Genomic DNA, 23,508 nt, shown 5'->3' with positions numbered 1-23,508 from the left:
GTTGGAGTTAGCTATACAGGGTTGAGGTTGATTCCAAAATATATATAGTTTGAGTTGTGATCAATACTGAGATACGTATACACTGGGTCGTGAATTGATTCAAGATAATATTTATCGATTTATTTCTGTACATCTAACTGTGGACAACTAGTTGTAGGTTACTAACGAGGACAGCTGACTTAATAAACTTAAAACATCAAAATATATTAAAAGTGTTGTAAATATATTTTGAACATACTTTGATATATATGTATATATTGTTATAGGTTCGTGAATCAACCAGTGGCCAAGTCTTACTTCCCGACGAAGTAAAAATCTGTGAAAGTGAGTTATAGTCCCACTTTTAAAATCTAATATTTTTGGGATGAGAATACATGCAGGTTTTATAAATGATTTACAAAATAGACACAAGTACGTGAAACTACATTCTATGGTTGAATTATCGAAATCGAATATGCCCCTTTTTATTAAGTCTGGTAATCTAAGAATTAGGGAACAGACACCCTAATTGACGCGAATCCTAAAGATAGATCTATTGGGCTTAACAAACCCCATCCAAAGTACCGGATGCTTTAGTACTTCGAAATTTATATCATATCCGAAGGGTGTCCCGGAATGATGGGGATATTCTTATATATGCATCTTGTTAATGTCGGTTACCAGGTGTTCACCATATGAATGATTTTTATCTCTATGTATGGGATGTGTATTGAAATATGAAATCTTGTGGTCTATTGTTACGATTTGATATATATAGGTTAAACCTATAACTCACCAACATTTTTGTTGACGTTTTAAGCATGTTTATTCTCAGGTGATTATTAAGAGCTTCCGCTGTCGCATACTTAAATAAGGACGAGATTTGGAGTCCATGCTTGTATGATATTGTGTAAAAACTGCATTCAAGAAACTTATTTTTGTTGTAACATATTTGTATTGTAAACCATTATGTAATGGTCGTGTGTAAACAGGATATTTTCGATTATCATTATTTGATAATCTACGTAAAAGCTTTTTAAACCTTTATTGATGAAATAAAGGTTGTGGTTTGTTTTAAAATGAATGCAGTCTTTGAAAAACGTCTCATATAGAGGTCAAAACCTCGCAACGAAATCAATTAATATGGAACGTTTTTAATCAATAAGAACGGGACATTTCAGATGCTCGGTTCATGTCTCGGTTCCGGATTTTCGAAACGCTTTTTCGTATGCTTAGATATCCTGTACTTTGCGTTTCGCGGCTTGTACTTTTGTCATTTTTAGACATTATTCATCAATAAATTGAACCACTTGGATTGTATCTTGTACATTTGAGCTTTTTGGTCATTTGCGTCTTCAAATCGTCGATTCTGTCTTTTGTCTTCGCACTTATTTATTTAAACAATTATTACATAAAAATAGAACAATTACAACTAAAAGCTTTACATATTGGAAGGATATTGCGCCTAAATATATGTTCATTTGGAGCACTATCATTTGTAATGCTGATATATATAGTATTTGCAAGTGAATAAACAGTGGCAACTGAATGTTGTTGTTTTTCTGTTGTGTACTGCAATAACATTATAGTGTGCAAAGAGTGTGATCTGTTTTTACTTGAGCGAAATGTTGCTAGTCTAAACTGTTGTATGAGTTAGACCTGCATTAGATGTAATAATATATCTTATTTAAGCATAATGTTTTCTAAATAAATGCCTTGAACACATAATTAATAGCTACAGGTACTGAGGTACATATATGGTTAATAATCAGAAGACAACTACGTACATGGCTGCATGCAACACACGTGAATTCATATATTTCATTGATCCTGGTTGTTGATTCTTCGACTCCAATAGCTAAAAAGTGAAAAGATATTGGTAATTACTAATAAGATTAGTGACCACAAAAGGGATAAATCTTCAAATTAACATTAGCTTCTTTTAACTCCAATTGAAGCAAAGAAGGTGATTCAATTAGCCACTTTATTCGGTCCATAATCTTTATTTAAGGCCTACAATGGTGTCTCTATACAAGAGCACAACCAAAGTAGCAGTTTTTATTAACAAAAACTTCACCTTTCTAAATATGGACCAATCATTGTCCAATTACACATCATCTAACCCCGAGAAACGGCTCATAATAGCCTCGAATCCTTTAACCAACACCAATCCCTTAACAGGTGCCAGCTCAGCAATCAACCCACTGAGCCAAATGAACCCGATGCACCAACAGCCTCACCAGCAGCACCAACAGTAGCATCCTATTAATCCCGTGAGTAACCAAATGGGTCAGCAGTTGATGGGTATGGGTCATAATCTAATAATGCAGCAGCAGCAGCTCATGGGTCCCAAATACAACCCAATGCTAAATTCAACGATGAATCCAATGGCATACACCAATGTATACCCAGACACATATAACCCAATGATGCGTCATGAGTGGCGTGCACAATCCAATGACGCACCAGCAGGATTGAAACTCTATCTTTAGTGCATCAGATGATAACGTGATCATGAAACAAGTGTTCAATACCCATTAAACCCTGATGGCACTGATGTTGATATCAAACCTCTCTTGTTCACATTGTCGAAGAGATCTTATGACATGCTGTCAAGGTTGGAGAACTCGGATCTCGGGGAGATCTCGTTTGGACATTTTTGAGGAGATCTCGGCATCTCGAAAAAATCTCGGGGAGATCTCGGACGTTGACTTGTGTTGACTTTCTAGTTTTTTTTAATATAAATATATATAAATATATAAATATATGTATATTTATATGGATTTTTACGAGAAAATTTGAGAAATGAGCGAAAAATTAGAAGAAAATCCGAGAAATTGCGAGAAAATCCGAGAAATTACGAGAAAATCCGAGATCTCACCGAGAAAATCCGAGAAATCGTAATGTTGACCGAGATTTTAACCGTTGACCGAGAAATCTCAACGAGATGGGAAAATATTCTCGGCTGAGTTTTGAAACCGAGATCTCCCCGAGATCTCGCCGAGAAATTCCGAGATCTGCAACACTGCATGCTGTCATACCCAGTCCTAATCCATCTAGAGGAAGTCACCAACATCTAGTCCCATTGCGATGATCGACTCCAAGTAATGTCTTTAAAATGAGCAAATGCACAGCGGAAGATTTCTTTCATACCCGAGAATAAACATGCTTTAAAGTGTCAACCAAAAGGTTGGTGAGTTCATTAGTTTATCATAAACAATCATTTTCAATAATATAATAGACCACAAGATCCTCATTTTTCATAAATATCATTACACTCGCAAGTGTACAAAAATTATTCGTATGATGAACACCTGGTAACCGACATTAACATAATGCATATAGAATATCCCCCGCATACTCGCAAGTATGCCATAATATTGGCAATCGTAATCACCATTTAAATCGAAGTACTAAAGCATTCCAAATTCCAGAATGGGGTTTGTTAGGCCCATAGATCTATCTTTAGGATTCGCGTCAATTTGGGGCAATTTCCCTAATTCTTAGGTTACCAGACTTGAAGGGGCAATATTCGGTTTAATAATCCAACCATACAATATAGTTTCAAGTACTTGTGTCTATTTCGTCATACATTTATAAAAACAGTGCATGTATTCTCAATCCCAAAAATATATATTGCAAAAGCATTTAAAAAGGGAGCAAATGAAACTCACATTACTGTATTATGTAGTAAAAATACATATGACGACAATGAACAAGTGTAGGGTTGGCCTCGGATTCACGAACCTATATCATTTGTATATTTATTAATATACATAGTTGTAATCGAACAAATATAAATTTATTAATTATATCCTTTTTATATTGATAAGATACATATGTTTCTTATATTCATTTTGCATATAAAAATATATTAAATTTTTTTGTTATGTTATGTGTATTAAATATATTGTTATATGTATATCATCTGTTAATTAATTTAATAAAAATGCTAAAATAATGATAATAATACTATTAGGTTTAATAATAACAATAATATTAATACAAAAAAATGAAAGTTTTTATATAAAAAGATAATTTTAATAATATTTATAATGTCAGTAATAGTGCTATTACTAATAATATATATATATATATATATATATATATATATATATATATATATATATATATATATATATATATATATATATATATATATATATATATATATAGTTAATTCTTAGTAATGATAATAGCATTAGTAATAATATCATTAATATTAACTTATCTACTATAATCATAATACTAATAATGTAACAGATTGAAACCCGGGCTAGTTGTAAGTGGACTATTTTACCCTTAGGGTTTGTGCTTAGTCTTAAGTGCTTTTATTTTAATTATTTTATTAGTGTTTTATTATATTTGTGTTGTGTCCAGTTTGTGACAAGGGTTCCAGAACAGGTTTGTTTATTTTATTTGGACCTCGTTTGGGTTACCTAATCCTGTGCGAAAGATATCAGATAACTGGTAAATACCCGTGTGTGATGGGGTATTGTGTTTAACACTAATATATAAGCTTTGACCTGCTTATTTTGTGATGTTTCCAGAAAATTCATTCTTCAACACCGTACCTTCATCCCTTCCACCTAACCAAACCCTAATCCTTAAACATTGATTTTGAGCTCAAATTGGTGTTAGAATCGTGTTTGTTATCGTTTACTGAGTCTATCAAGGTAAGTAACATGTGTTTTTGTGTTCAATTCGTTGTTAAATTCATGGTTTTGTGTGAGTTTTGCAAAAAACTTGAATTTGTGTCAAAACAAGTGATTTAAGTGTTGTTATGGTTAAATTGTTGTGGGTTTTGAGTCTATAACAAGTAGTGAACAAGTTGTGGTCGATTTTGGTGTTTAAAACGAGCTCTAGATCGAGATTTGAGGATTTCATCGTGAAGTCCGTAGCCTTTGTTCAGTCTCTGAGGAAGATGAACACAGTCGGCCAACTGTCGGTCGACAGTCGACCGACTGAGGGTGAACCGACCGATTGTTGAGTGAACCGACCGACTGAGATTTACCTTCGGCCGATTGATGTAATACCAAGTGAATCGACCGACTGGTAAGGTCAGTCGACCGGTTGTGTCGACAGTCGACCGGTTGTGTCGACAGTCGACCGACTGTCAGTGTCAGTCGACCGACTGTGTGTCCAGGGCAGAATGTTTTACCAAAGTACCTTTTTCTAGCCGTTATGCTGCCCGTTTGTATTTTGGTGTTCTGGATGTAAATTTTGAAAGTGCACAAGTGTTAAGCATGAAAATTTTAGCGGACGTAAATTTCTACTAATTTGCTATAATTCGCTGTCAGTGTGTCTAATCTTGATGGGAACACTATTCTAACTTGGTTTTTGCTGTTCTCAGGAGATAAGGACAAGGAGGAAGCTCAGAAATAATAACTGAGCAGTTGCTGGTAATTGGTGAGTGGGTCTATCTACGGATAGAGTTTAAGTAGCATATCATGCTACTGTAGTTGACTCTTTTACCATGCATAGTGTAGGAATTGCTATGATAGAATAATATCGTTTGCCTGATGTTGTATGTGAATTATGTGTACACTGTGGGAATGGCACCAGTCGGGCCTAGGGAGACTGAGGACTCGAGACCGTGCCTAGGAGAGGTTAGAGTCCGTATGAGGTCAACCGTTCCTAGGGGAGGTTGGGTCCATAGGCTACTAATTGTGGAGTATAGTGTGAATGATGCATCCCCTGCATCTGGATAACTATACTGTGAATTGAGTAGCAGGGACTATCGGTAGACTCAGGCCCGATCAGCTGAGATTCGTGTGCTCGTACAAGTCGCCGATCCTCTTATTGTCTTATTGTATGCTAGTTGGTGGTTAGCATGTATTGTTGTTCGTATATAGCTTGTGTGTGACTTAAGCTATATCTGTTAGATAGATTCCATTCACTTAGCGGTGCGCTAATCCCCCACATGTTTCCCATTTTGCAGGTTTAGGTTCTGCTAGTCGGGATGGGTATTGATGAAGAAGACATGTTTGACAACCCAACTCTGATGTGGACTTTTGTATAAATAATGTTTTGTAATAACGTAACACCGTTGTATAAACTTAAACTTAATTACTCAGATTAATGTAATGACGTGACATATATAGTGTTTGTAAATAAAGTCTTCCGCTGTGTGTTTTAAAAAAAAAAATGGCCGGTGTTACAAGTAATACATGATAAATAATAATACTTAATGATTATAACACTAATAATAACAATAATACTAATACTAATAATAATAATAATAACTCAAATTTTAATAATTATAATAATAGTGAGTGTTAATTAATAATACTAATAATCACAATCTAATAATAATAATAATAATAATAATAATTATAATAATAATAATAATAATAATAATAATAATAATAATAATAATAATAATAATAATAATAATAATAATAATAATAATAATAAAAATAAAAATAATGATAATAAAAATGATAATAATTATAACAATAATAATAATAATTTTGTAAAGAAAACTACCTTCCAAATAAGCTTTTAAAAATAAATGCCCCGAACCGGGATCGAACCCGAGACCTCTCGCTCACGCACAACATACTTAACCATCTCATCTGCCTTGTATTTCTGATTAAATACGCAACCCAATTTTTATTTAACCTATTTAATACGTTTCCCATTTCTTCATCTTCTTCCCATGAACACATCGACCAGAGACTGCTAGCATAACAGTGAATTAAATGTTTGATTCTAAACCTGGAATTGAAATACTAATGACCACTTGTGTTTAGCTTGAATTAACAGATAATAAAAAAAAATTACAGAACCGCTGTAACAGTTCGTCAACACCCACGAAGGAACTCAAATCACTATTATGAATTTAAGGTCGTATTAGACAATACTTACTACATGAATTGTGTTACAGATGATTCGTAAAATCTTTAGGAATCCTTGATTGCAACAGAAATAACCTATAAAACACCAATTTGATCTTCAAACACTCGGTTGACTTTTTATTCAAAATCTTAGACTCCGAAATTTGAGTTCAATAAAAGGAATTGGAATAAGAAATTTTGCAGATAGTTTGAGTGGATGTTTCCTAACACTTCTGCATTTCTAATTTTTGAAAAATCAAACGAATTCGTGTTATTGTGTTTTGAGTTCATAACAGAGGGTGTGGTTTTTTTTATTTAATTAAATTTTGGTTTAATACTTTTGAATAACAGTAACAAGATAATATGTATTAGTGATTGAAGGATTATGTAGCGTATGTAAGTGATTGATTTTTGTCTTGTGGTGATGATTAAATCGACAAAGGTTCACGAGTGTACAGAGGTATCGAAGAAAAAAATAAAAAATAAAAGTCTTAGCAGGTATTAGATAGATTATTATATGTAATATCTGATTCCATACTTTATATATTATATCAAGTTTATTATTTAGTAAACACAATTATAAATATTTTAATAATAATATTATTGTTTATATTATTAATAATTATACTAAAATAATAATAATAATAATAATAATAATAATAATAATAATAATAATAATAATAATAATAATGATATTAATAATAATGATATTAATAATGATATTACTATTAATATAACATAACAATATTATCACATATTTCTTCTAATTTTTTAATGAAACATTACAAATTTTTATATAAATAATATTTCTAATTTGTTTATATTACAACAATCATTTAAATAATTATGTGTATATACAATTACATGTGTTAACCTTGAATTTTTAAGTATATAAATATTAATTAGTAATTTCGTTAAGAAAGATAAAACGAGAAATTCTAAATATTGTATTCAAAGTTTTTATATTAATAATATTGGTAATATAAATAATAATACTATCAATGAGAATAATACAAATTATGCTTATCGAATTTCATATATATATATATATATATATATATATATATATATATATATATATATATATATATATATATATATATATATATATATATATATATTATGTATTAAATTTATAATATTAATAATACTGATATCAATATTAATAACGAAAGTAATTTACATATTATTAATCATGTAATATTCATATAACATATTCGAATATTTATTATATATATATATATATATATATATATATATATATATATATATTATTTGTATGCAAAAATCATATATCTATGTATATATATATATATATATATATATATATATATATATATATATATATATATATATATATATATATATATACATAGATTCATTTTAATAACAGTTTAATTATTATGTATCATTCTTTACATAATTGATTCAAATGATTATTTTGTATTAATTTACCTTAATATGTATCCTTATATTTATATATGTATATATATATATATATATATACATTTTTATTTACACAACTTGTTCGCGAATCGTCGGGAATGGTCAATGGTTAATTGCATTCATGTAAATAGTTTCAAATATTTTTAGACTCAACATCATAGACTTTGCTTATCGTGTAGAAATCATATAAAGATCAAGTTTAAATCTGGTCGAAAATTTCTGGGTCGTCACTGTACCTACCCGTTAAAGAAATTTCGTCCCGAAATTTGAGTGAGGTGGTCATGGCTAACAATAAAATTATTTTATTGATGAATATGAGTTGATAAATAGAGTTTTATCATCATTGAGTAATATGGATAAGACAATTCGATTATTCGGAGAGCACGAATGTAGTTATCATAAAATAGTGAAATGAGGAATTTAAAGATTTGTCTTAACTTTTGACGTAGTCAGGGTTGAATTTAGAGAATAAGGTGCGTCTTAACCTTTGACGCTGTCTTTGTTGAATTCCGAAATTCAAGGGATTAACGAAAATATTCGAAATCTATAAGATCAGATTCTTCTGGATTTAAGGGAATTATGATCTCTTTAATTAAATGCGGTCATTTGTCTCGATTGTTACGTCTGATTTTTCCTTTATAAATTAAACTTTTCCGTTCCATTATTCTCACCATTTCTATACTTTCTTTCTCAGTTCATACTTCTAAAAGATTGTGAAAATGCTTAATCCAGTTCTGATTCTTGTCCTTATCCTTACTATCGCAACAATCATTCTCCTTTTCCAACTTCCACCGGAGAAATCTGTTTTCTTCTACTTCACCCTTGGGGTTATAGTGTTTTTAATTCTCCTGTGTCTTTATGTTGCGATAAACATTGACATACACGGTTTGTAATTTATTTGTTGTTATCGGCTTTATATCCTCATTTATATTTCGGAGTTCCATGCTTTTGTTTTCTCTTCTCGACGTTAAATAAAGCAAGTAATGGTCCAGAATTCGTAGGTATGGAGTTTTGAATTATCATATTGTAATAGTAGAAAGGAAAGGTAGTAGCACGATTTGATTTGTCAAATTTCAGAATTTAAGAGAAAAGATATAACTATCAGGAAAACATGTTATTGATATGTTTAGAATGTGAGAGTCGTGTAATATGGCACATGATGACGTTATAATCTGTGAATCATCACGTTCCATTAGAAACTTAGCATGACTTACTGTAATATAATCACGTTGGCCAAGCGTCATTATATTATACTAACTCATGCTTCAATTCCCAACACTACACCAAAAACATTCATAATTTAAACTCAAATTTTACAGAAGTTTCCAATATAATGAAATATAGAAAGCATGAAGAGGTATATAATTTCGGACGAGAATATTTATGAAAATATCCTCAGAAATACCAAAGATATTTATGATGATATTTTGGGATTTTCTAAATTCGAAAGTTGATGAAGAAAAATTTTTCGCAAGATTTTAACATGACTTAGGAGCAAGATATTCTCTAAAGATTTCATCAGATTCAGAATTATAGGGTTTGGTCCTTGTATTTGTCCTTGGTCTCCTTCATGGTTAGCTCAATCCGTTTTTTTTAGTACCAAATTTTTAATCAAGCGTTCCCAACACTCCATTCCTTATCATCAAACTCTTGGCCATTTAGACCATCTAAAATTTTACTGTTTCATCTGCATTTAATGCATCCATATCTGAATTGTCTGTTATCAATCCGAGGTGGTTTCAGGAGAATTGTGTTTTTAAATGATTAAACGCTGATGGTAATATTTTGGAATATGAAGGGTTCTCTGGTAACAATAAAAGAGCACGCACATATATCAAGGTTATAATAAGGTTGTTTTGAACGAAAAGTTGAAGTTGACATGCTGAAGCTGTGAAATTTACTACTTTGAAAGGGATTGTAAAGTTATTTTGGGCAATAATAATGCTAAAGGATCTAGCACAGATACATGTTAAACATTTACTCATGTTCCGAGTGTTTTCAGGTGCATAACTATATGCATTAATCTTTTCTTCCGTAGATGAAGTGCGGTTGGTTCATCCTCTCCATTGAGGTGTTTTCAAGAATCATGAAAGGTTTGAACGCAGATTGTAATCGTCAAGATACAAATGAGGGTTAAGATGAAATCAAGTGGAAAATTGAAGAAATGTTTAGTTTCATATGTTATAATCAATATTTTAATTCATTTTAACTATCCAATATTATTAGTCCACGGTCGAAAGTCCACAGTTAACAGTCCAATAATTCATATATAGTTTAATATATAATATTCGAATTAATTAATACGTATCGTGACCCGTGTACATGTCTCAGACTCGATCACAACTCAAAGTATATATATTATTGTAGAATTAACCTCAACCCTGTATAGAGAACTCGATCATTACTGCATATAGAGTGTCTATGGTTATTCCAAATAATATATATAGATGCGTCGATATGATATGTCAAAACCTTGTATACGTGTCACGATATTTAAAGTGCGTAAAATAAATAACAGAAATTAAATGATGATAAATAAAATGTAATCAGTTAGCTAGGAACAGTTAGCTAGGATTTTGTTAGTGTGGATTCTTAACAAAATTTCTCATAATTATTTTGTTTGTTTCTAACAAATTTTATTTTGTCAAATATTTTTCTTCATTATGCCACTTGTTGGATTTTGATAGATCAAAATCCAAATATGAAATTGAATGAAAATGGTTATTCTGTGATGACCGGATTCGTACTTCTGTGGTTGTAAATAGGATAGTAAATGACTATTGAATCAGATTCGAAGAATGTACAGTGTAACTTATTAATGTGAAATCTAAATATGCCTCGAGTATTACCTACCCGTTAAAATATTTTCATCATTAACAGTTTGTACGAAAAAATTTTCAATTACAATCTTTATGAAAATATATATACATATATATTTTCTTCAGAGGTAATTATGGATTTAATGAATCAATATGATATTAAACTCATTTGATTTTCGGTTTGATCTAGAATAAATAATCTCTAAAACTTTTAGAAACCACATATTCTTCGCAGAATATTTCTTCAATGAAGTTATGAATTAATACTTCATCGTTCACTGATGTTGGTACTCCTTGGTATCTATGGTGCGTATGACGTTGATGTTCGTGTGAAAGATTGTGAATTTGAGGTTTGCGATGCGGTTGTTGTTGGTGGTGGTAATGGTACTGTTGGCATTGATGATGGTGGTACTGGTTATGCTGCTGGTGCTGCTGCTGGTGTTTGTAACCTTTGCACCATATTCTCCAAAGCCACTACCCGAGCACGAAGCTCGTTGACTTCTTCTATTACACCAGGGTGATTTTCGGTTCGGACGAGTGGATAAATATGATCTAGAATTTGGTATAGTATATAATCGTGACGAGATACTCTGGAAATAAGAGAGAAAATGGTGTTTCGGACAGGTTCGCCGGTAAGTGCATCAGGTTCTTCGCGAAGAGGTGAATTTGGTTGATCGAAAGGATCACCTTCTTTTTGTCTCCAATTATTAAGTAGGCTACGAACCCATCAAATGAATTGGTTGATTCGTTCTGGTGACACTGCTTTCTGAGCTTAGGTGAAACTCTATATCGAAATAGCTGTCGGAATCTGAGAAATTCGAACTGGTTGAGGGATTCATCTTGTACGATCAGATGAAGGATTTTCGATAAGAAATAGATTATAGGATGTAGATTAGTACCCTGCAATACATAATTTACATATGCATATATAATACTAAAATCCCATAAGTTACGGAGGAATCTACGGAAGCTGTCAGGCAAAGGTAACAATAACAGATACGCTAAGATATGAATTTATCTATACACTGTCTATGCAATAGAGGCAGTAAGGCGTGTCTAGACTTTAAGGATGATAAGCAAATAATTTTTGACACTAAATGATAAGCAAAACTTTTGACATGCAGACACGGTCGAAGTCCAAACTCACTAATGCATCTAAACAACTATTAGTTAGACACACTAATGCAAGACCTGGTTCACTAAGACCACTGCTCTGATACCACATGTCATACCCCGTCCTAATCCATCTGGATGAAGTCACCAACATCTGGTCCCATTGCGATGATCAACTCCAAGTAATGTCTTTAAAATGAGCAAATGCACAGCGGAAGATTTCTTTCATACCTGAGAATAAACATGCTTTAAAGTGTCAACCAAAAGGTTGGTGAGTTCATTAGTTTATCATAAACAATCATTTTCAATAATATAATAGACCACAAGATCCTCATTTTTCATAAATATCATTACACTCGCAGGTGTACAAAAATCATTCGTATGATGAACACCTGGTAACCGACATTAACATAATGCATATAGAATATCCCCCGCATACTCGCAAGTATGCCATAATATTGGCAATCGCAATCACCATTTAAATCGAAGTACTAAAGCATTCCAAATTCCAGAATGGGGTTTGTTAGGCCCATAGATCGATCTTTAGGATTCGCGTCAATTAGGGGCCATTTCCCTAATTCTTAGGTTACCAGACTTGAAGGGGCAATATTCGGTTTAATAATCCAACCATACAATGTAGTTTCAAGTACTTGTGTCTATTTCGTCAAACATTTATAAAAACAGTGCATGAATTCTCAATCCCAAAAATATATATTGCAAAAGCATTTAAAAAGGGAGCAAATGAAACTCACATCACTGTATTATGTAGTAAAAATACATATGACGACAATGAACAAGTGTAGGGTTGGCCTCAGATTCACGAACCTATATCATTTGTATATTTATTAATATACATAGTTGTAATCGAACAAATATAAATTTATTAATTATGTCCTTTTTATATTGATAAGATACATATGTTTCTTATATTCATTTTGTATATAAAAATATATTAATTTTTTTTTGTTATGTTATGTGTATTAAATATTAAATATATTGTTATATGTATATCATCTGTTAATTAATTTAATGAAAATGCTAAAATAATGATAATAATACTATTAGGTTTAATAATAACAATAATATTAATACATAAAAATGAAAGTTTTTATATAAAAAGATAATTTTAATAATATTTATAATGTCAGTAATAGTGCTACTACTAGTAATATTCTTAATAATAATAATAATAATACTAGTTTTTAATAAAATGATAGATTTAAAAATTAATGATACTTTTAGTATTAATGATAATAATAATGCAGATATTAATAGTAACTATAAAATTAACCAATTTATTATAAATGATAATAATTTTAGTAGTAATTCATTAATAATGATACTCATAATGATAATGTTAATAATAACACTTGTATTAATATTAATAATAATACTTTTTTTAATTATTGATACTAATAATCTTAATAATAATAATACTAAATATTAATTCTTAGTAATGATAATAGCTTTAGTAATAATATCATTAATATTAACTTATCTACTATAATCATAATACTAATAATACATGATAAATAATAATACTTAATGATTATAACACTAATAATAACAATAATACTAATAATAATAATAATAATAATAATAATAACTAAGATTTTAATAATTATAATAATTATAATAATAGTGAGTGTTAATTAATAATACTAATAATCAAAATCTAATAATAATAATAATAATAATAATAATAATAATAATAATAATAATAATAATAATAATAATAATAATAATAATAATAATAAAAATAATGATAATAAAAATGATATTAATTATAACAATAATAATAATAATTTTGTAAAGAAAACTATCTTCCAAAGAAGCTTTTAAAAATAAATGCCCCGAACCGGGATCGAACCCGAGACCTCTCGCTCACGCACAACATACTTAACCATCTCGTCTGCCTTGTATTTCTAATTAAATACGCAACCCAATTTTTATTTAACCAATTTAATTCGTTTCCCATTTCTTCATCTTCTTCCCATGAACACATCGACCAGAGACTGCTAGCATAGCAGTGAATTAAATGTTTGATTCTAAACTTGGAATTGAAATACTAATGACCACTTGTGTTTATCTTGAATTAACAGATAATAAAAAAAAATTACAGAACCGCTGTAACAGTTCGTCAACACCCACGAAGGAACTCAAATCACTATTATGAATTTAAGGCCTTATTAGACAATACTTACTACATGAATTGTGTTCCAGATGATTCGTAAAATCTTTAGGAATCCTTGATTGCAACAGAAATAACCTATAAAACACCAATTTGATCTTCAAACACTCGGTTGACTTTTTATTCAAAATCTTTGACTCCGAAATTTGAGTTCAATAAAAGGAATTGGAACAAGAGATTTTGCAGATAGTTTGAGTAGATGTTTCCTAACAATTCTGCATTTCTAATTTTTGAAAAATCAAACGAATTCGTGTTATTGTGTTTTGAGTTCATAACAGAGGGTGCGGTTTTTTTTATTTAATTGAATTTTGGTTTAATACTTTTGAATAACAGCAACAAGATAATATGTATTAGTGATTGAAGGATTATGTATCGTATGTAAGTGATTGATTGTTGTCTTGTGGTGATGATTAAATCGACACAGGTTCACGAGTGTACAGAGGTATCAAAGAAAAAAAAATAATAAAAGTCGTAGCAGGTATTAGACAGATTATTATATCTAATATCTGATTCCATACTTTATATATTATATCAAGTTTATTATATAGTAAACACAATTATAAATATTTTAATAATAATATTACTGTTTATATTATTAATAATTATACTAATAAAAATAATAATAATAATAATAATAATAATAATAATAATAATAATAATAATAATAATAATATTAATAATAATGATATTAATATAACATAACAATATTATCACATATTTCTTCTAATTTCTTAATGAAACATTACAAATTCTTATATATATAATATTTCTAATTTGTTTATATTACAACAATCATTTAAATAATTATGTGTATATACAATTACATGTGTTAACCTAGAATTTTTAAGTATATAAATATTAATTAGTAATTTCGTTAAGAAAGATAAAACGAGAAATTCTAAATATTGTATTCAAAGTTTTTATATTAATAATATTGGTAATACAAATAATAATACTATCAATGAGAATAATACAAATTATGCTTATCGAATTTCATATATATATATATATATATATATATATATATATATATATATATATATATATATATTATGTATTAAGTTTATAATATTAATAATACTGATATCAATATTAATAACGAAAGTAATTTACATATTATTAATCATGTAATATTCATATAACATATTCAAATATTTAATAATATATATATATATATATATATATATATATATATATATATACTATATTATATTATTTGTATGCAAAAATCATATATATATATATATATATATATATATATATATATATATATATATATATATATATATACATAGGTTCATTTTAATAACAGTTTAATTATTTTGTATCATTCTTTACATAATTGATTCAAATGATTATTTTGTATTAATTTACCTTAATATGTATCCTTATATTTATATATGTATATATATATATATATATATATATATACATTTTTATTTACACAACTTGTTCGTGAATCGTCGGGAATGGTCAATGGTTAATTGCATTCATGTAAACAGTTTCAAATATTTTTAGACTCAACATCATTGACTTTGCTTATCGTGTCGAAATCATATAAAGATCAAGTATAAATTTGGTCGAAAATTTCCGGGTCGTCACACATGCCACCATCAATGTTGATCCTACCTCATCGGTATTATTGTTTACTATCATTTACGTGGCAATTGTGACCCATTTATCATCCTAAATTTAGATCATACTTATAATAACTATGTTTACTGAGATCTACCTGTAATAAGACATGCCAATATTGTCACTTCTAATCACTGATCTTTGGTTTTGTGTAGGCTTCACATACAGATGTGGACAATCTAGCTGGAAAACTCGAGGAAAGAACTCACCAAGCAAATACAGTTGTGATGCTCAATTTATTGTCGCATATAATCGAAAACTTGCTAGCGAGGTTCGTTCTAATACACTTTACACCTATAATGTTTTCTTACTTACTGACATGTGATTAAGATTGCCCTCATTACAGATGGCGTTCAAGTGCATAAGTGGCGGTGGATACACAGCGCTTTCACTATTTCACACCGTCAAAAACTTCCACTGGGACTCCAAGCTGGCGTTAATCCTCGCAGCTTTTGCTCTAAATTATGGTGAATTTTGGCTTCTAGCTCAAATTTACTCCTCAAACCAACTCGCAAAATCAATGGCTATTCTTAAACAAGTACCAATGATTATGGAGCATTCAGCCTCTCATTGAAACCTCGATTTGATGCCTTAAACAAAACTCATCCATTCGGTTCTTGAATTAACCGATTGCATCATTCAATTTAAGGAGCTCCCGGGTGGGTACATTTCTACTGAAGTACCAGCCATGTCCCTCGCTTTTAATACGATCCCAACTGCTGTTTACTGGAACGTTAGAGGGATCACAAATTTCTAGCCTCACCAGCATGGGACATGAGTAAATTTAACTTTATTACCGTGTAAAACACGATAAAACAACATATGAAAGGTGTTTTTGACTTTTGCTAACAAGGTTTAATGACTGCAGGTATGGGATAACGTCCATGGAGTTGCAGTCATGGGATCTGTCCACCTTAATCCTCAAGATCAACCACTTACTCGAGTTTCTCAAGAAGCAGTTGGAAGATTGTCTCCGTGTTTTAGGTACGTTAACGAGACTTCATATAAACAACTTTATTTGCATCCAACATGTAGCTTGGTTGGTTTTATACCAGGAAAATGGGTCTGATTGGGTTGAAACCTGAACATGTTTGGGTAGAAACGAGTCGTGGGTCGAACAGGTAAGAAATTTTTAGACTGGTCAAACGGGGTTTGGTTTTAGACAAACCCATCTAACCCATGTTTAGGACTTTGGGTTTGCTTTGCCAGATACACTTGGTTCCAAAGATGTTTAACTAGTGAGGTTCGAACCTGATTGATGATTGGTGCAGGAGACAGGAAGGAACTAGATTTCAGAAACTCGTTCAACCAGCTGTTCGATACAATCCATATCGACAACATGAAAAATCCTAAAAACTTTGATTAGTCCAAGGGACGACATACTGCCACTATACGACGGCTCAACTAAACAAAGGCTTTGCGCAATAATTCATATATACATAATACATATATTGTGTTTATATGTTATGTATACAGTTAATCATTATTTTCATAATGAAATTACAAGTTCTGAGGAAAAGGAATGTGCTACTGCTGATATCGGGGCTAGACTCGAACAAATCTACAGTGAATCGCGTATCCAAGGGTCAAGGATGGATGCTTTGTATGAGGTTGTATGGATACCAATTGTGGACCCGTCTATTGAGTACACTGAAACAATGGACCGACAATTTGAAGAAATGAGAAATAATAGTATGCCATGGTACTCGGTGTACCACTGCACCCGTCTATTATTGAAAGGGCTGTGAAAAGGTCAATTGGTGACAGGTGGCACTTTAGGAGCAAGCCCTATACTTGTTGTGCTGGACCCACAGGGACGGGAGTTGAACCCGAACGCCATTCACATGATGCGCCTTCCCCCTTTCACTAGCGCCCGAGAGGAAGTGTTGTGGAGGTGTTTGACTTTGCGTTTAGAATAGGATTATTTGATTATTACGTTTTGAAATCATAAATGATAAATAATAGTGTTTAAATTAATAGCGATTTGAGAGACTCAAAACGTGAAAATGAAAAAAAAAAAAAAAATGCCACACTCCGCAAAACTCCAGCAAAACGTGATAATCAATTTTCTTTTTTCTTTTTGCCTATTTCCCCCCCTAATTACTTGTTAATTTATCAAAAAATCAAACTTACCAAACACCTAAAAACGGTTTACCTGTTATTGCGTTATCAAACAGCATAACCAAATTCAAACACCATTAATTATAACACGTTTTGCTAGGTGATTATGATTATCTAAGACGCGCAATCAATTTTTAAAATGCAAATTCAAACACCCCTTAAATAATGCATAGTATGTAGTATGTACAACTACTATTTTGTAAACGTGCATAGCAAAACAAGTGGTTTCAAAGAAATAATTACCCCCATTAGCATAAGAGCCTCGGTTCGAGCTTCTTCTGTTTGCGGAACGTGCATATTCATCTCATCACCCTCAAAATCGGTATTGTAAGGATTACAAACAGATTCATTGAATCTCAATGTGCGCCATGGCATAATACGTGCCTATACATACACCAAACTATATAATAAATATTCAAACAATACGAAAACTATCTATTAAATGTAACAATGTATAAAATTTAATCACCCACCCTGTGACTCATGATAGACATACGATGCAGACTAGGTTGTCTATTAAAGAGAACAACGTCACCATCTATTAAAAATGATGTTAGTACATAATTTGTAATCCCTAGTTCCATGAACGTTAATGTATTATTCGATCATGTAGTAACCTGTAATATTGTTAAACGTTGATTGTCGATTGCTACTTTATATATATGTAAACGTTTAAATGTAATGTGTAATGTTACTCGACAGTTGGCCGACTGACATAGTCAGTCGACCGACATAGTTAGTCGACCGACAGAAGATCTGGGATATTTAAGCCAAGTTAATCTCCACTAATTTGGTTAATCACTTAATAAATTTTACACACACAAACAGTTCCAGGTCCGGTCTCTCTCAAACCTTCATGTCCAAATACCACAGAATGTCAGTGTAGGCTTCGTGTTTATCAAGATCTAATCTTGGTTTGACTCGTACGAACCGAAAAACCCATAGATATTCATTTAAGCTCGTTCTAGTGTTATTCCGCCTCTAGATCGTGTTAGGTTGATTCTAAGGTCCCTTTTCAGCGTCTACAAAGTGGTATCAGAGCTATGGCTTGCTGAATCAATTGTTTTAAACGAGTTCTTGTTATATTTTTGGGTCAAAAATTTGGTTTTGGATTGAATTTTGCATACTTTTACGTTAAACTTTTGGTTTTAATTGCTTTAGAGTGTTTACAGAAGTCATTCTAAGTTGTTTAAGGTGTTGGTCAGTGTTTTTAGTTCGAAAATTGAGCTTGAAATCATTTAGAAGTCAAAAAAACCTGATTTTTGGATTCTAGACCTGACAGAAACGACTGTCGACCGACTTACGTGTCAATCGACCGAATTATGATATAAATCGACCGATTGTAGTTTATTTCGACCGATTGTAATTAGTTCGACCGATTGTCCTAAACCGACCGACTTAAGTTCTAAACCGACCGAGTTAAACTCTAAACCGACCGATGGAAATTCTAAATCGACTGATTGAATGAACATCGACCGATTGAGAAAAGTAATACCAATTGACTTAATATAAACAGAACTTCGACCGATTAACCTTTGACAGTCGACCGACTGTAATTGTTCATCGACCGACTGTCATTCAATCTACCGACGTTGGATCAGATTAAACCTTAATTAATTTTAACGATGTCTGATCAGGCAATGGCAATTACTTCCGGCGTTCAAAATATTTTACTATCTGATAGTGAATCAGGCAGTGCCAATCATGCTCATAGACTTGATAATACAAATGATTACATTAGATGGAGGTCTAGGTTTATGAATTACATTAGAGGCCTTGATCCTAGAATGTGGGATTTGATACAACATGAATATAAAGAGTCTTTAGGTACTGATGGTACTAGTAAAAAGTATGAAGATTATAGCGTGACCGAAAAAGAAACATATGCCTTAGAATGTAGATGTTATGCTCAATTGACTCAGGGTTTAGATGGTGATATTTATCATCAATATCAGATGCACTTAACATCATATTCTCTTTGGAATGCTATAAGGATATGTGTGGAAGGAAATAAGGCGTATCGTGAAAAGAAAGCTAAAGTAATCAAAAGTGAATGGAAAAGGTTTGCTGCTCTAAGTCATGAAACTTTAGAGGAGACAATCATTCATTATCGTCATCTTGTCTCTGAATTGGGTAACTTAGGTGTAGAAGTTACAGAACAGAAAGCTATCAAACAATTAAAAGATGGTTTACCACACAAGTGGGATGTGTTTATTGAACAGGTAGAAGACAGAGCTTTGTCTGCTGGTGAATCACTTACCCTAGATAAATTCACATCAAAGTTGATGGTAAAGGACTTGGATATGAAAACCAAGAAGAAACGCCTTGAGGGTCAGCAGAGTCCTATAATCTACAAAGTTGGTGCTTCTGGATTGAGTAATGTTCATGCTCCCTTGCAAACAGCTTTTGTTTCTAGTGATAGTGCTGTAAAAAAATCACAACCTGCTCAAAATGTGACTTTTCAAACCCAAGAAAATAAGCCTATTAGTACAAGTCAGTCCACTATTAGACAGGAACCAAAAACTGTAGTTCTCAACACTGAGAATCTAAGAACTAGGCCCCTTGCAGTTGTAGAGGAAGATATGGCTTTAGTTGCTTTGGTAGTTAATTCTTATAATGAAATGGTTGGTGGTCAAATTGGTAATGCTCATTTAGAAGCAGAAGATTATGAGCAGATTGGCGAGGATGAACTTGAAAAGATGGATATCCTCTGGGCTATGGGTAGTGTGATTAGAAGAGCGAAGAAGTTTCTGAAAAGGACAGGTCAACAGAGCTTAGGTGTTACTAGAGATACTAAGTTAGGTTTTGATATGTCTAAAGTGAGATGTTTTAATTGCAATGAGTTAGGACACTTCAAAAGAACATGTACCAGGCCACAGAAAACTGGTTTTCACAATCCATTTCACAATCAGCATAATAAGACAAAAGTTAATGTGCCAGTTGAAGCAACGAGCAGTGATACTGCCAGAAATGATAAAGCAAAAGGCTTAATTGCAACATATTCAGACGAAGGTTGTGATTGGACAGTATTTGCTGATGATGAAAATCATGCTAATGTTGTTAGAATGCCTAAGACCGTAGAAGAAACTGAAAGTGAGAAACAAGAGAGAGAGAAAGCTGGTTGTGTTGGTACTGCGAATGAATGCATGTGTTACGTCTACAAGATGGAAGCAAGAATTGAGCGAACTTATGCAATGATCAGATATGTTAGAAGAGGTGTTCTTAACAAGAGAGTGTATGAGAAGTTCAAATACGCAATGCACAATGACGGCGATGTATGGACTGATTACAGTAGTTCGTCTTCATCCGATGGCGAAACTATTGTGAAAGATGATGTCAAGACTTCAGTTGAGTTGAGTAATTCTGACTGTTCCAGTTCTAGTTCAGAATCTGAACCTGAATCAGAGACTGAAGAAAAGGAATATGCATTCATGGCAAACATATCAAGTGACTCTAAGGTACAAAATGAACTTCCTTTGGTATGTAACAATTGTGTTGATCGTAAGTTAGAAATTGCTAAACTTGAATGCATAGTTTCTAAACTGAATGATATCCCCTTAGGATGTATTTATTGTCCTGAAGTAAAACAAGAACTTAGGATTGTTAAAGCAGCTTATCTTGAGGTAAAAGACCTATATGAGACTAATTTAACTCAGTTTAACAATAAAAAGGAATTCAGGGAGACAATCAAAACTCTAGAAAATCAAGTTCATGATTTAAGAGCTACAATTTAAGGTGACCAAAAGGCCATAATGATGTACTTAAATCAACTTGAATGTGCTAAGAGAGAAAAGGAAGAGTTTAAGATTAAGTATGAGTCAGAAAAGGCTAGAAATGACACTTGGCAGCGAATGTCATATGTCATTGACTATACTGTCTACAACAAGAATGATGGTAAAAAGGGTTTAGGTTATAAAGAGTGTCCTCCTCCTCTTAAGAATGAGTACATTAATAAACCTTCCGATTCTTGCCTTAGTGAAATCCTAAGTGTTCAACCTGTAGAGAATGAAAAATCAGACAGTATTAAGCCTGTTGTTGAAGGCTTAGTGGAGGATAATAAATCTGACTCAGAGAATGAAAAAGTTTCTGAGATTGTAACACCAAAATCCAAACATATCACTATCCTGAAAAATCCATTGAATGCTAGTAAGGCTAGTGAAAGCAGAGGACTCACACCTAGAAAACAAGTAAACTCTAGGAACTCTAATGAAAAGAAAATATTTCAGACACCTGTTAAGTATCAGTAGGGACTCAACCTAGATAAAGAATATGTTCTTACACAAGCACCTGAAGAACTATTTAATAAGAGGAGCCCTAATACTAACAATGTGCCTAAATATGTGCACCCTAACCATCGACCGGGCTTGAAACATCAAGTTGAGAAGCCTATGTCACCAAGAAACAGTCTTTACCCAATAAGAATCTGAGTTCAAAAGCACCTACTCAAGGAACTCAAAACTGTAATAAATGTGGGAAAAAGGGTCATTGTGCTGTTAACTGTCAACAGGGTTGGAAAACACCAAACAGAAAATCTGACACTGATACAAAAACTAAACACTATGCTTCTAGTACCAGTTCCAAAGGTACTTCAAGTAATAGTTCAAAAATTTTTTATAGACCAAAGTCAAATTCTGTTGCTAATTCATCCCCAAGGGTACAGTCAAAGGTGAACACAAATTTTCAAACGAATGACTATTATAAGAAATCTATTGGTAAACGTACCGTTTGGAAACCTAGAACCAAGACAAAGGTTGTTGACAAGTCCAAAGATCCATCAGGATTAAAGGGTCAATGGATGGATGTGCAAGTTATTGGTGTCGATGGGAAACCCACTGCCATTCGGGCATGGGTGTCCATCTCAAACTAACTTATTTTCTTGTTGTGCAGGTCGCCTATGATCCGAGTAGAAATACCTGAATTGTTGATAGTGGGGCGTCCCGACACATGACAGGAAACATGTCCTTACTTTCTAATGTCAAGTCAGTAAATGGAGGATCTGTTTCTTTTGCAGGAGATGAAGGAGGTTTTATTACAGCTCAGGGTGTGATTTCTGATGCTAATATTAGTTTTGATAAAGTGAATTTTGTGAAGCAGATGTCAAATAATCTGCTGTCAGTTTCTCAAGTAGCAGATAAAAAGCATAAGGTTGCTTTTGATGATCAAAGATGCTACATTTTGAAGAAAGAGTACGTAATACCGGAAGATATGATTCTTATGACAGCTCCCAGAAATAAAGATTTGTATATTTTGGATATGTCCACAGCCTATGTTAAAGCTGCAACAGGTCATCAAGCTTTCATATCTAAAGCTACAGAACAAGAGTCAATTTCATGGCACAAGCGTATGGGTCATTTGAGCTTGAGAA

At 31.9% G+C, this 23,508-nt stretch overlaps 1 pseudogene; it reads left to right on the top strand.

Annotated features, from left to right (window-relative positions):
* Positions 1 to 2,264: 2,264 nt before the first annotated feature.
* On the top strand, positions 2,265 to 17,941 carry LOC139901712 (protein SIEVE ELEMENT OCCLUSION B-like; annotated as a pseudogene).
* Positions 17,942 to 23,508: the final 5,567 nt, after the last annotated feature.

This window comes from Rutidosis leptorrhynchoides, chromosome 3 (assembly GCF_046630445.1).
Source record: "Rutidosis leptorrhynchoides isolate AG116_Rl617_1_P2 chromosome 3, CSIRO_AGI_Rlap_v1, whole genome shotgun sequence".
In the NCBI taxonomy this organism is placed as follows: domain Eukaryota; kingdom Viridiplantae; phylum Streptophyta; class Magnoliopsida; order Asterales; family Asteraceae; genus Rutidosis; species Rutidosis leptorrhynchoides.
Note: the sequence above shows the minus strand (reverse complement) of the source record. Positions and strands in the feature narration are given on the sequence as shown.